Source organism: Nelumbo nucifera, chromosome 1 (genome assembly GCF_055504915.1).
Source record: "Nelumbo nucifera cultivar China Antique chromosome 1, China Antique-T2T, whole genome shotgun sequence".
NCBI lineage: Eukaryota > Viridiplantae > Streptophyta > Magnoliopsida > Proteales > Nelumbonaceae > Nelumbo > Nelumbo nucifera.
Genome location: NC_142649.1, coordinates 53144057 through 53160324, shown reverse-complemented (window position 1 = coordinate 53160324; position 16268 = coordinate 53144057). Strand labels below are relative to the sequence as shown.

Sequence of the window (16268 nt, the reverse complement as noted above, 5' to 3'; positions counted from 1 at the left end):
TTAGTTTTGCACTAAGTGTCAAGTTAATGTCGGCTTTATGTTTGACAAACAATTAAAAATGTGGGGTACTAGTTCAGAAAATCACTAGTTTGGTAGTTAAGAAATTCTTTTGTTGGACACTTTGAAATTGTCATACAACTATACAAGTAAAAGGGCGTCTAATATTCTTAGATGATAATTGCGAACCATCCTGGTGGTAGTCAAATGATTGTCTCTTGTCATTGTCATTTGTAAATGTGCAAATTGGGAAGAATTTACACTGTTTGATGCATAGCACTTTTAGCCTTCTCCATTAAAATTTCAACAAATTGGGAACCTGAAGCCACAGACGTTTCATCCCTAGACGTCATTTGACAGATATACCTTACAAAAATACCTCTTTAAATAATGTGCTCTTTTATTAACATATTTCACATCAAGGCGAAGGACTTAATATCAGCCTTTGTTTTTGTTCCTTCACTGTTCATAGAAAAGTAAAGATGCAATTCTTGGTATATAAGTAGGGGTGTCAATGGACCGGTTTTAGATTGGATTCGTCCAAATCAAAATCAATTTGATTAGATTGGACAGACCAATAAGACATTCAGTTAGACCAGTCCAGACTTAATGCGGTCCAAAGTATTTATTGGATTGGATTGGATCTGATCCATCCACAGTGAATTTATATTAGATTGGGTTGAATTGAGCCAATATCTGGTCAATTGATAGAAGATAATACGAGCATCCTTCATTTTAAGGAAGCAATTTTTTTTCCCCTTCTAAGCACCTCAGTGGTGGGCGTTGTACCAAAGCTCGATTTCTTTTCCTTTTATTGTTTTGTTAATTCAGGATGATGTTCAATCTGATTATTTATCCATCAACGAAGTGCTCAATAAATCTTTACTTCTTTTGTATAATCAATCAAGGAGAAAGGTAAAAAATCAAAATGTTATATATGATAAAAAAACCATGGTATTGAAGATGATTATAGAGAAAGTAGAATATGACAAGATTAAAATCATGAATTCTACCCAAAAGCAACAATGCAGATCAGGAATGTAGTCCTAGCACATCACTATTATCTCAGAATGAATGTGTCAAAGTGGTCGGAAGAATTAATTCCATATAATCAAATTTAGCATTAATAAGCATTTGAGTTTTCTACCAACAAAAAGCATTTGAGTTATATATATATATATATATATATATATTTTTTTTTTTTTGAAAGAAAAACGCATCATTGATGATATCTCTGAAATGATAAAGATAAACTCCACCTATATCTAACAGAACTGCTGATATTGGCATTCATTAACGTCTGAGGGTCTATAAAAAAGTAGATTCCAGTGACACTCACAGAATAAAAGTAGAAGAGAAGGAGATGCTAGGCTAATACACGGAAGGCTGTGATTTCATAGTTTTAAGGTGGGGCCACAGTAATATATCAAAGGTCATGATTCACGGATGGTAGCCTATATATATAATGCTACCTACCTCTCTCAAGATATACATCCATATTACCATTTGTGTCCAACCGGGTTCTACTTCTACCCACTCACGTATACCATCATGTCTAGGGTAATGGATCCTTTGGTTGTTGGTCGTGTAATAGGGGATGTGTTGGATCCTTTTGAACGATCCATATCTCTTTTAATAACTTACAACCATAGGGAAGTCAACAATGGATATAACTTTCGGCCCTCAGCCTTGGTACACCAACCTAGAGTCGAAGTTGGGGGCGATGATCTCAGGACCTTTTACACGCTGGTGAGTCCTAATTCTAATTCTAAATCCTGTTACTTTGATTGGTTGGGTTTCTTCTATGTTGCTTTAAATATCATCTCCTGCATCTGCTGTGGTTGATCTACTCATGCTTATCCGTGTGTATGGAATGCAAGTGATGTTTCTTCCATTAATTCATTATGGTTTTTGATTGTGCGCGATCTGGATGTTCTTAGTTAGAAAGCAGTTCGGATGTCAAATTGCAAAATGACACTCAGAGAACTGAGTGCCCAAACCGATCAATCCCACGTTCGAACTGCCTTCCGACTAAAAGCATCCAGATCACACACTATAAGTTTTATTAGCTTGAGGTTTTTTATTGCACACGATATATATGTGGTTTCAAGTGGGTTATATATGGCTGTAGTAATGGTCGATCCTGATGCTCCAAGCCCAAGTGATCCAAACCTCAGAGAGTATTTGCACTGGTTATGTTCCAATTTCTCTCTCTCTCTTTCTCTGTGTTCAGTATATATTTAAAGTAGTGCCCTAAGTTTTTAACCTCTAAAATTAAGTTGGTATTGCAAAACAGTTAAAGGATAAGAGGGAATAATCACCTGATTAACTGTTAATAAGGATACCCTAATAGGATTTTGGTTATCTGACCCTAATACCAAAAATGCCCTACTTCTGGATGAATCACCTGGTTTAAATTTTTAGCATGGCTATGAGACGGATCAAAACTATTTATATTGAAATTCATCCATTACATATGTCAATGGTCCCCTTTAAAGTTGGAATGTAATCCAAAGTTGGAGAAATTCAATGAACAGAAATTACTAGCTAGATGATATACGACTAAAAAGGTGTTGCCGATGGATGTTTGGGAGACTGATCTTCCAAGCTAAAATAGGTGATGTAATTAAAGACACTTTCACTCTCTTTTGACTTGAGAATGTACGTAGATCTTTTATTAGTGAATATTTACATATAATATGTTATTTATCCGGGTAAAAATTTCCTAGGAAAGACTTAAGTTATTTGGATAAATGCATTTATCCATATTTTTTCATTTCTCATTTCAAGAAAGAGAGAAAAGGAAACAATGGAGGGATGGATCTTTATCGGACCTAAATGAGAATGACATGAAAAGCCTTTTTCAAAACCTATCATTAAGGGGAAGATCTGTTTATGAAATAGTTCAAGAAAGACTCGTCTCATTTCCTTGCTTGTTCATTCACTTCAAGGCTGGTTCTGAACACCGCGTAACATCATCTTCAACCAACCTCCACGGTACGCACGTACCTTGTAGCCACAAAAGAATTGCTTATACAATAAACAGCTGCTTGCTTATATACGTTTACTAAAACACTAGCTTTCATTAGGCTAGCATGAAACTAAAAAAGAGAGATATGCCTAAGGCGGCATATGCAAGCAAACTGTACACGCTAAGAAAAGAGGCGCAAAGAAAGCCACTCTGCCGGCTTGTCACTTCGTTTGTACCTTCTTGGCTTAGGCTAGCAATTGAACTGACTTTATGTCCTTGCCGCCCGACCACTAGAAGAAGCTAAGCGCTTGAAGGGCAAACTAAAGAAATGTTGCTTCTGTCGACCTTTCTGTGCAACAGTCCACCGGTACGTAGTGGAAGAGAGGGTTACAGCAGTACATATAAGAGTCTTCCAGTTCTTACTACTGCTCTTTCTTACCAATCAAGTAGTACAACAACTGTATCTTATCTTATAGCCCAGCGCATCGGATCACCTTTTGAATTCAGTAGATAGAAGAAACAATTATACTACATCCATTCTTTTTATATTAGGAGTGGAGATCACATTAATTTTATCTATTTTATTTCTCACAAAATAAGGCAAAATCAAATCTGAAGAACAAAACCGCAAATTAACAAACTGAGCTGATGTTCAAAAAACATTATTTTTGTTGGAGAAAACCATATCATTTAGCCATCCTACTCAGTCCAAGCCAAAGCATGATCTGTGTATGTGTGTGTTCTATGTGAATCTCTGAATAAATTATAACTAGTTCATCGTAGTTGTACTAACTGGCTTGCTGTAACACTCTAGGTTGGTGACTGACATTCCTGTAGGAACCGATGCAACTTTTGGTAAGTTAAAACAAGAAGCAAATTTTTACATTCATGCATTTACAAGCTTAAATGTTCATATCACAGGAGATGTTTTCACATAATTCCCCTAAAAACCCGAAGTAGGTTTTGACTATATATATATATATAATAAGGAAGTATTTGTTTTTCGGGTCATTTATTAAAACATCCTTTATAGGGGATGTTTTGACCTAATTCCCCTTATAGGGTAAGTTTAAGTAAATCTGTAAAACTATAGGGGGTGTTCTAATAAATGACCCTTATTTTTATTCCTGACATTTTTATAAACAACCAATAGATACTTCAATTAGCTGCTAATTCCCATTTATATATTCTCCTTTCCAAAATCAAGTTCATTATTTTCTCCTAAATTATCTCTAATTCCTATTTATCCTTTCCCTTCACTAAAGTCCAACCATTTATACGTCTAATTTATAGGAACTTCTAAATTAATTATATTTAGCTCCCTCTAATTCCTTCTAAATTATCTCCAAAAATAGGGCTCTACTTAGTAAGATTTTATTTAGCAACAAACATGAGGGTTAATCTAACTAATTAATACAACTATCTATAGTTCCATAAATTGTTTACCCGTTTAAAGACAAATGAGGGTTAACCCAATCACCCGTACAAGTAACTTGTTTGACTATTTTTAAAATATTAAAACTACTTAATTAATGATAACATAATTAGCCATTAACTACATAATTTTTCAAATAGTTAACTTCAAAAATAAATCAGTTTTAACTCAATTTATTTCATTGGCTTAAAGTCATTACCTTTAATTAACTTCATTATGTTAATTAATTAAATTAAATTCATTAATTAAGATTAATGGATCGCTATTTAGTTAACATTGTGTATGCCTAATATTTAACCAGTTACTTTTATTTAGTTAACTTACTTTTATTAATTAAAGTAGAAAACTATTAATTACATTAATTAATTAGAAAAAATTAATTAAATTAAAAATTATATAATTAAATAATAAGATAATTATATAATTAGCTAACTAAATAAGTTAATATTGTTATAAAAATTATAGGAAGAAAATAATATGAATTAATAAAAATTATTTTAAGAACGTTTTATTAATAGAAGTTTTATTTAAAAATAAATTTAATACATGTTTATTAATAAAACAATAAAAGAGTAAGAAAATTTTAGTTTCAAAATTAAATCTTAAAAAAATTAATGATATTACAAATTTGTTGATAAATTTAAAAAGTTAACAAAATTATCAGTTTTAATCTTAATTATTATTAATTAAAAATCCCCTAATCCATATAAAAACAAGAAAAATTAACACTAAATAAAAATTTAGTAAAAATTAAAACAATTTAATACAAGGTAAAAGCTAATACAATTAGGAATAATTATAATGGGGTGATGAAGATCATTGGACCACTTAATCAAATAGGCTCTGATACCATGTCGAATAAATATTCAACCTATAAAACTTGAGCTGTTAGGTGAGATATCTGATGAATAGATTTTCATTCTCTAACCTGCTTTAGTAGAACTTGGATGGCAATGGAATAGGTGATCGAAACTACTCCATCACCATTAATAACAAACATATACCGAAATTTAGAAATCAAGAGCAACAAATATTTGAGAAGTTTTGAGTGAGGAAAAGGGGGAAAATTAATGTTAGCCATGCAAATGAAGATGACAAATCTAGAGTTGCCATTCAAATGAAGATGACAACCGCTCCTTAAAACCACGAAATATATAATTCCCACCATTTCCACCATCGCTGCCTGAGAAAACTAAAATCATAGGGCTTTCGGCTCTGTTTCACTTGCCATGCGAACGGGAAGCCAGAGACAGCTGCGTTGGTTATTGAATGAATATTACTTTTGTTATTTATTTTTTTTAAGTCACACCAGTGGGGAATTTAATACAAGCTAGCCACTTGCCATTTATCCGTTGAACACTTGCAAACTAGCAGGGGCCCTTGCTTCTTAGGGGCTAATGACAGCCGTGTGAATTAAAAACAATTAGGCCAGATGTGGGATCGGTTGGGTGTACATGGTTGCTCTATCTCTTCTTGAGCACGTATAGAACAAACCTAGTATTTGAGTGATCAGGCAAAGAAGCACATTTTATGATGATGGGGTGGCCGTGAACTCTAGCAGGGGGCCCTGCTTCGCAGGGGCTAATGGAAGCCGTGTGAAATTGAGATAATCAGGCCAGATGTGGGATTAATTTGGTGCACATGATTGTGAGATACAACACCTCTAGCAATATGTTCGAGGAGTGCAACTTGGACAGGCTTGGGTTGATCATTTCTTTGTTAAGAAATGCTCTATAATTTTGTGATTCATTTAGAATATAAGTAGGAATCTTTTGATATATGATTTTGTAGTAGTCGTGGGAGTTGATATATTTTCTTTTTTTCTTTGTTTTATTTTGTGTTTATTATTAGTGTTATAGAAAAGACCCGGGGTATACTTTAGGCATCAACCTAACTCCAAACTAATGAGGAAACATGAATGGAAAAGTGGAACAATAACTTCAAAAAACAGTTCACTCAACCCTTTTGTCCTACTAAGGTCCCTAAACTAAATCAAATAAGCAAGTCTGTGTTTTAATGGAAATATGGAGGACAAAGACAGATCATAGAGGGAGAGGCAGAGAAAGAAAGCAAGGCCCAAACCAAAATGTCTTTGTTTGCATATTCCAAGCCCATCTTCATTTGTATGCGTGTACATTGTCTTATTTTCCTATTTATGCAGGAAAACATTCTCTCCATCTTGCTTGCTCTGTTACACTGATAAATGTTTTCAAAAACTGGATTAGACCACCAAGTTGACCAAAAAAGCAAGAACCAAACAAGCTAGTAGATTGCGCTGGGAACCAGATAGTTTTCCAGTTCAATCTAGTCAGATTTTCAAAATTAAGGGCTCTTCCCAATGACTTGATCACAACTCTCTGTTGGTAGTCATTATGTTTTACGCTTTGAAGTTGTGTTGTGTTTTAGTGAATTGTTATACAGGAGATTTCCGCAAATATCTTTTCTATGCTTTCTCTGATAATTCTCTACCTCCTTTAATATTTTCATAGTTCTAACACAACAATTATTCTTCCTTTTTCCTTTATCTTGGATTTTCTTCTAATTTATTACTGCCAGATTCCCTATTGGTTATTTCCATCTTGGATTTTCTTTGCAATATCAAGTTTCAGACACTCTTCAAAATGCCCCAGAAAATGATACATTTCCACAATTTGCAAGGGAATGAGGAGTTCAATAACCTGTAACTATAACTATCAGAGATCAAGGAATCAAATGACAAGAAATATAACAAACAAAAGCCATCAATAATTAAATATAAAAGATAAACCAATTCCAACTGATGCAAAGAAAAAAAGCAAAAGAAAGAAAGACTACCTTAACAATTGTATAAATTAAGATAAACAACATTAATAGGACTTTAAATATCTACTACGGAAATTTCATTTGTTTACAACATCATACTAGAAAGTGGAAGTGTTGATACGTGCGGAGAGGAAAGGGGAGAAAGAGAACGAGGGGTGTGCGCCATCACATACTATTAGCATACGTGTGGAGTGTCTATACCATTGTGGATATCGTTGCAGTGTGTTCATTGTTTCAGGCTTCTCCTTGCTCTCTCCGGAAAAAACCAAAACCCATCCATCGAAATGGTAGAGTCTACAACCACCCTATCATCATAAAATGTGCTTCTTCGCCTAACCACTCAAATACCAACAAACCCTCATCTCCTTCGACGGTCCTGAAGCACCGCCGCCCCGCCGATGAGAATATCTGCGACGAAGCTCGCCACCACAACTCCACCCACAAACATGGCTTCTTCGCCAAATACATCCCATTCAACGCCAATCCCAGCTCCACTGAATGCATTTGATCTCTTTCAGTGTGCCATTCTAGCAGTTGCTGGTGGAGGCAATGCATCCGTCAAGCTGTGGGACACTGCAACATGGAAACTATTACCGAAAGAAAGGAGAAATAGGAAGAAAGTAGTGGAAGAATGAAGAGAGAGGGATGGAGGGAGAGAGGAAAGGGGAGAAAGAGAGAGGACACTAATATAAAACTGCAAAATGAAAAACAAAGAGAGAGATTTCGTTGCACGTGTGAATACCATTTTCTTAAAGGAGAGGATGCCACGAATCATCCTATCTCATATATATATAATACCTTACATTATATATATTTTTATTTGTACTCCCCTTCCAAACTGAGCCCAAATTAAAATTAAAAGAGGAGGGGCTAAGGTAAAGGCAAAATTGAGTTTTTACATAAGTCACTCTGGATACTAATTATTTCCACGAAAGGAGATATTGCCCATGCACAGCTATAATTACGAGGAAATATAAAATGTAGGAACAACTTGTGGATAGAAAATCCGAGCCCTTTTTAAATATGGTTTGGAAGATATAATTTAGAACGCTTTAAATAATTAAGCTTAAACAATATTAATTGTTCCAGCAGGGAATGAGATAGTGTGCTATGAGAGCCCAAATCCAACAGCTGGGATCCACCGTCTTGTGTTTGCACTGTTTAGGCAATTGGGAAGGCAGACAGTGTATGCTCCAGGGTTGCGTCAAAATTTCAACACCAGACTTTACTGAGATTTACAACCTCGGCCTACCAGCTGCTGCTCTCTATTTCAACTGCCAAAGGGAGGGGGGTTGGGGTGGGAGGAGGTAATTAAATAGAATTTCTTAGACACCAAAATCAGAAGATACATTGAGCTCATCCGTGGATGAATGAGGCTTATATTAAGTAAATAAATGTATCAGTAAGCTTTTAGCAGCCTCTTTCATCACACATTCTTCTTTTTTTACTAGTATGTATATTAATTTGATGATGTGATGGAAATCAATCCGGTGTAAAATTTGTAGATAAATAATATAATACTTAGTAGCGTGTGTTAGAATTGACATTGGATCTCCTTCCTCCAAAAATTCTATTCACGCCTATTACAAACACTATCTTTGTGCATTGGGAATATCTCTCCATGTATAATAACACGTAAAGGGATGAGATGTTCTCCATGTGTGACTGTGATGTTATGTGGGTAGATATAGGCAGAGTTATTGTGAATAGGAAATCCAGACTCATTAGAATTGTGTATTTTTTATCAGTTTCTACTATTTTACTCCTTTTTTTTCTTTAACAGAAAAAGCTACTAGGCTCGATTATTTCTAGATCAGTTTGAGACTTGGAAATTCACTCAAAGGTTTCAAAATTACACAGCCAATTACGAAAGCATATTAATAAATGCAAAATCCAAACTATCGATATGAAAAATGGCACCATCAAGACACCTTGCCTAGCTCGATTAGACCTTTTCAAATTAAGCTTCTACCCAACGACGGTGGGAGGCCAATTCTAAGTATGTGTTTGGTTCCATTTATGTTTTTTGAGTAAATGCTGCCACATAGGCACACCATCAGTAAAGGCCTCATTACGTGCCTCTCCCATTTCAGGAAACTTCATTTTGGAACTTCCTGAAATGCGTTTATTGGCACTTTGCTAATGTGGTAACTAATGGCGCCTATATGTCATAAACACCCTCATTAATTGTTTTTCTCGGTTTTACAGTCACATAAGTACAAAACATTTACTCAATAAACATAAATGGAACCAAACACCCTCTAAGTCCATAACCATCAAATTATTTAAATCCACCATCATAACAAATTTGTCTGATACCCTTTCAGCAATTAAAAAATCAACAGCCAAGATTCAACACCGTGTTCATACTTGTCACCATGATCATACTATTGCATCATGTGCCAAAATCAATGAGAATCAACAACAGATTGATTTCCATCCTCAGATCTACCTGATCCACCATTTATCTCACTTAGATATTTTCTAACAATTTAAATAAATTCAACTAATAATACACACACACACCTTAATATGTTGATTGTTGACTACCTGATCTCCATCAGGTTTTAAAGGTTATGTTGACAATATGATTTTCATGTGCTCATTTAAAATCAATTTTATCTTTGTACCTTTTCTTTCTATTAATAAAAACGAAGGCCTTTTATATATATGTGGCTTTCTTATACTTGTGTCAGAATGAAAATGTCCAATAATATTGAAGGGCATTAAGGTGATAATGGAAGATCCAAATAATAATTTAATTAGTTCCTTACAAATAATTTTTTTTTTTTATTTTGCTGTTAATCTGAAACATCCCTTGCAACAAGTGAGCCTGAACAAATCTCTTATACGGTTGGCAGATGAATGATTACCATACGATGTGAATTTATGTAACAAAGACAAGTAATGAAAGCATGGTATAGTAGTGATTTGTATTGCCTCTTGGCCTATAGACCTTCCTTTAAATCTTCCTATTCATTTATATCAATGTTTTTAATTTGCTGTTGAACCTAGTAGTCAAACTGATTGACTAGGCATATAGACAAATTCATGAGCATGTTTCAACCCAAACCACTTAATGTTGACATGCACTGTTAACGCCTAATGACCTAATTAATTGAATCACTAACATGTTTGAATCGGTTAATGCATGGGAATTAGTTAGACATTAATCATCTTTGTGCTTTTTTTTTAAGCCATTTCCATCATTGATAACAATAGTTCTCATGTGTGACACATACTGTTGTTTAATATTATGACAATATAAAGTTACAGATTTGCCAAAATTTTTCTACTATAATTTTTGCAACAATATTGCATTTCTATATATTTTTCAAAATTTGATTTTTTTAATTATAACATGGATCAGCCCATTTGACGCAGACAAATGCACCACTGATTTGCCACTTAGACAAAAAATGGTTTGGATTTTAGTAATTTTTAAATTTTGCATGTATTTTATTTCTAGCATTTATAAAATAACTCTTTCTACAAAGCTTTTGCATTTGTATATGTTTTTTTTTTTTATTTTCTATCATTTGATTATGACAACCTAGGTTCCCATTTAACCTTGATGGTTGAATTACTGACTTGCCCCTAGATGGAAAAAGGCTTTATTTTCCATATGTTTCTTAAAGTTTTAGAATTTTGTGTTATGTGATAAGAATAAAAATTATCATATTTTTGTCCTTAAATATTCAGTTTTTTATACTTAATTAGTACTTAATTGGATTCATTATTCTTGTATTTCGATTCAGGGCATGAAAGAAAGTGTCAGGAGAAAAACAAGGCAAATTGGGTAAATTTTCATAGTTTCGGCGCCGTGTAGTAATCTGGGCATAACTCCCCCATCCGAACTCCGATTGAGATGCTTTAAGATGCATTGGAGAGATAAGAAACAACTATACAACTTTCATGTTTTGAGTTTTGATAGATTCTGACTGCACCACAGTCAAAATCGGGCCCGAAGTCTGAGAAAATTCGCAAGAAGCCCAATTCGCAGAAGCCCAGTTCGCAGAGAAGCCTTGTAGCAGCCCAATTTGTTAAAGAAGCCCAACTCGAATTCGAGATTAAAGAGTCCTATCAGATTTAAATTTCAATTGTAATTCTAGAAAGATAAAAGATTGAGATTACTAGATAGGATAGGATAGGATTAGATCTAACATTGAGGCCCCGCAAGGAGAAAAGAGGAAAAGGAAAGACGAAGAAGCTAGCAGCAGTAAGCATCGGCGAAGGAAGAGTAAGTCACCAAGGAGAAGTAGGTCTCCACAAAAGAAGAGTAAGTCTCCATCTCGGGGTTCTAGGTTAGGTCGGCAATCTAGGACCCCCCAGTTGAAAGGTCTTCCTACACTCCCCTCAACAGGAAGCAAGGTAAGATACTGATGTCAATAAAGGATGCCAGTTACCTCAAGTGGCTACCCAGGATGCGGGGAGATCCAACGACTAGAAACCCAAACATCTACTGTCACTTCCATCGTGACTTCAGGCACACCACTGAGAACTGTTGGAACCTATGCGATGAGATTGAGGAGTTGATCCGCTGTGGCTACTTGAAGCAATACATCCAACGCGATGGTAGGGAGTTGGGAGATCACCAAGCGACTAGAGAAGATGTTCTGGAATCGAGCAGAAGAAATGACCAGCCACCCCGGCAGTAGCAGCAACAGCATATGCCTGAAAATAGACCGATCCGCGGGGTGATCAACATGATCACCAGCGGGTCCATTGTTGCGGGGTGTACAACAATAGTGAGCAAAACTTCAGTTTGGGAGCTTGAACATGAAGCAGAAAACCCACTGAAGAGGCCTCGGATCAAAGAGCCCATCTATTTCACTAAGGATGATGATCACGGGATACGGTACCTGCATGAAGATGCCCTTGTCGTCAAGTTAATCAACGACTTCGAGGTAAATCATATACTGGAGGACTCAGGGAGTTCCGTAGATATCCTTTTTCTAGAATCCTTTGAGAAGTTACAGCTACAACAAAGTGATATGAAGCCAACAGATTCACCTCTGGTAGGATTCATCGGCGAAGTGGTCGGACCCATTGGACGAATCACAGTTCCAGTTGCAGCAGGAATGTGGCCCAACCTAGTGTGCTTCGAGCACACCTTCCTTGTGGTGGTGACTTTGTCCCCCTACAATGCGATTTTAGGTCGGCCCATTCTGCACGCCCTTCGTGTAGTCGTGTCCACCTACTATCTGGCGATGAAGTTTCTGATAGATTACGGAGTAGGGGTTGTATGAGGTGACTAGTTGTAATCACGTAAGTACTACGTGGTGGTTCTAAAGGGCAAGGCGAAGTTGGTAGACGATGTCGAACTAGAGCCTCCATCCAAGCATTCAGAGGAGCGAGCTGTCCCGATGGAGGAGACAGTCCCTGTACCAGTTTCTGAAGCTGAGCTGATGAAGACACTCTAGATCGGCACTCTACTAAGCGAACCACTTCGGTCACAACTAGTAAGTTTCTTACTCAATAACTTAGATGTTTTTGCTTGGTCCGCGGCAGAAATGCCCAGCATTGACCCTAGCGTAATTACTCACAATCTTAATGTGGACCCTTTAGTTAGGCCAGTTAGACAAAGAAAACAAAACCTCGCCCCAGAGCGGTGGAGGGTAGTTGACAAGAAGGTCGGGAAGCTCCTCACAGAAGACTTCGTTAAGGAGGTCCAATACCCAAGCTGGGTGGCCAATCTCATGCTGGTAAAGAAGGCCAACGGAAAGTGGTGCATGTGCGTCGACTACACTGACCTCAATAGAGCCTGCTTGAAGGACTGCTTTCCACTCCTTAGGATAGACCGCCTGGTAGACATGACCTCAGGGCACGAGTTGTTGAGCTTCATGGATGCCTACTCTGGCTACAACTAGATTAGGATGGATGTAACCGATCAGGACAAGACCGCATTTGTAACCGAACTGGCTATTACTACTATATAGTGATGCCCTTCGGATTAAAAAATGCTGGAGTAACTTTCCAATGGCTTGTAAATAAAGTTTTTAAACCTCTTCTTGGAAATAAAGTAGAGTGTTATGTTGATGACATGGTCATGAAGACCCAGTTTTCGAACTCTTTAATTGACGATCTAAATTGTGTTTTTCAAATTCTAAGAAAATATAACATGAAGCTTAACCCGAACAGTTGTGTCTTCGGGGTCACATCGGACAAGTTTCTCGGCTATATAGTAAACCGACATGGCATCGAGGCCAACTTGGACAAAATCAAGGCCATATTAGATATGAGACCGCCCCAAAAGATAAAGAAAGTCCAAAGGCTAATTGACCGGGTAGCTACTCTAAACCGGTTTATGTCTAAATCGGTGGGTCGATGCCTACCCTTTTTCAAGGCAATTAAAAAGAACAAAGACTTTGTTTGGACCGAAGAATGCCAACTTGCGTTCAACGAGCTAAAAAAATACTTAAGTACCACACCGGTTTTGACCCGACCTAAGGAAGGCGATGAGCTGAAGTTGTACTTCTCGACAAGTGACGCGGTGGTCAGCTTGGTACTAATCAGAGAAGTAGACCGGGTCCAACGACCTAATTACTATGTAAGCAACGACTTGGGATGAGGAGCCTTGGATCCTCCACGTCAACAGCTCGTCTAATCAGCGACGAAGCGGCACTGGACTAATATTGTACGAGCCGAGTGAGGTGAAGCTAGAGTATGCTCTCCGGTTCGGATTCGAAGCGTCGAACAATAAGGCAGAGTACGAGGCATTGATTGTCGGGCTGAGTTTGGCGAAAGAAATCGGCATGAATCACCTCGTAGTGTGCAACGACTCCTAGCTAGTGGTGAGTTAGGTCAACGGTGACTACGAAGCTCGTGACCCAACTATGGAGGCCTACCTAGCTAAAGTAAAAGAACTCTTGCCAACCTTCTGCTCTTGGTTCATCCGGAAGATACCGAGGCCAGAGAATGCTGAGGTCGATGCTCCATCACGGTTGGCCAGTACCAATGACAACACGATGCAGACGGTATATATAGAAGACCTACCTCACCCTAGCATTCTTGGGGGGGCAGAAGAAGTCGCTCTCGTGTTGCCAGTGGAACTGAGCTGGACTGACCCGCTTGTTGATTATCTGCTCCACGGGACCCTACCAACAAAATGCAATGCAGCTTGAAGGGTAGAGCAAGGATCAACTCAGTATGTCCTTATTGACAGGCGACTGTATAGGAGGTCCTTCATGCTCCCATACCTACGTTGCTTGCGACACTCAAAAGCAGATTGGGTACTCCACGACATCCACGAAGGACTTTGTGAAGGACACTTGGGGGGGCAAGGCGCTAGCCCAAAAGGCACTAAACCAAGGATACTATTGGCCCACTATGAAGGCAGATGCACTTAAGCTCGTCAAGAGATGTGACAACTGTCAGAGGCATGCCAACATCCTTCATCAACCTGTTGTCGATCTAAAGTACCTAATCAGCCCGTGGCCCTTCGCACACTGGGGGATAGACATCCTCGGACCATTCCTGCCTGCAACTGGGTAGAGAAGATTCTTGGTCATGGCAGTGGACTACTTTACGAAGTGGGTGGAGGTTGATCCCCTGGTAACAATTACAACTCAAAATGTGTAGAACTTCTTCTAGAAGAACATAGTGTGCCGCTTCGGATTACCTAGGGCGATAATATTAGATAATGGGAAGCAATTTGAAGACATCAAGTTCCAGAACTGGTGTGCCGAGATGAGGATTCAGCAGAACTTCACTTCGGTGGCACACCCGCAGGCGATTGGACAAGCCGAAGTAATGAACAGGGCTATCCTCCACAGGCTGAAAGGTCGCTTAGCGCGAGCTAAGGGATTGTGGGTGGATGAGCTGCCCGGTGTCCTTTGGGCCTATAGGACGACTATCAAGACTACAACATATGAAACACCCTTCAACCTGACGTATGGAATGAAGGTTGTGATCCTTGCTGAGATCGAAGTACCGACCTTGTGGCTCGATGCGTATGACGAGGAGGCTAATGATGATGAGCTCCGAACTAGTTTGGACCTTATTGAAGAAGTGCGTGACCTGGCTTATATTTGGACAATGGCATACCAACAGCGGGTAGCTCGGTACAAAAATGCCCAGGTCAAGAGATGGTAGTTTCGATTCGGTGACCTGGTGCTCCATGAGGTGATGGTGCCTGAGCCTGGCGTAGGTAAGCGAGGACCGAACTGGGAGGGTCCGTATAGGGTGAGACGAGTGTTCGGAGAAGGCACGCATGAGCTCGAGACCATGGAAGGGAAGCAAGTACCCCGAACTTGGAATGTCAATAACCTCAAGAAATACTATCTATGAGCTCGTGCATCAGAAGTTCACAAAATTTACTAAGTATAGAAGACCATATAAGATCCAGTCACCTCTTTGGTATGGGCAAGGTAAAGGATAAGGAGAGTGGACTACGAGTCACTCTTGGGGCCTAAGGGTTAAGGTCGCAAGCTGACAGAAGATCTTGGCACCAAATAAGACCCAGTCGCTTTGGCATGGGCAACATAAGACCCAGTCACTTCAGCATGGGCAACGTAAGACCCGGTCACTTCGGCATGGGCAATACAAGACCCAGTTGCCACTTCGGCATGGGCAGGCGAGAAGTAGCCCATGTGCAGATAGGTCGGGCAGATACCCTATAGTGTCTGCTTACTTTGGTGTACACTGACATCGGATTACTCTTACTTATGACTAGCTCGCCAGCTCGGCACTTCGGCAATTTGGAGTAATCCACACTTAGAAAAATTTTGGGCAAACAAAATTTGTGTACACGAAATAAGTAGCCAAAGATTTCATTCATTCAAAAATAAGTTCATTTACGTTTAACAGAAAAAAAAAGAGAAGAGAGAGAAAGGGAAAGAGAGAAAGAGAAAGAACTACTACCGATCTCGAGGGCTCGGTACACATTGTATACATAGGGAGGTCCAAGAAAACGAGGTAGATTTTAGTTTCGGTGGGGCTCCTCACCCCCTCCTTCAACGGTCTCAGAGTCTTTTGCCAGGTCTACTTCCATGGATGTGCTCGTAGCAGCAACCTCATCGGTCTCCATGACCTCGTTGACTGCTACGTCAATGTTCCCCGAAT

At 38.3% G+C, this 16268-nt stretch overlaps 1 long non-coding RNA gene across 1 annotated transcript; it reads right to left on the bottom strand.

The window, feature by feature from the left end:
* Positions 1-7151: 7151 nt before the first annotated feature.
* Positions 7152-8483, bottom strand: LOC104590862 (uncharacterized). The gene is made up of 2 exons (XR_734176.2): positions 7948-8483; positions 7152-7778 (listed from the first exon to the last, which is right to left on the bottom strand). It is a non-coding gene; the product is annotated as an uncharacterized LOC104590862 (long non-coding RNA).
* Between the last annotated feature and the right edge of the window lie 7785 nt (positions 8484-16268).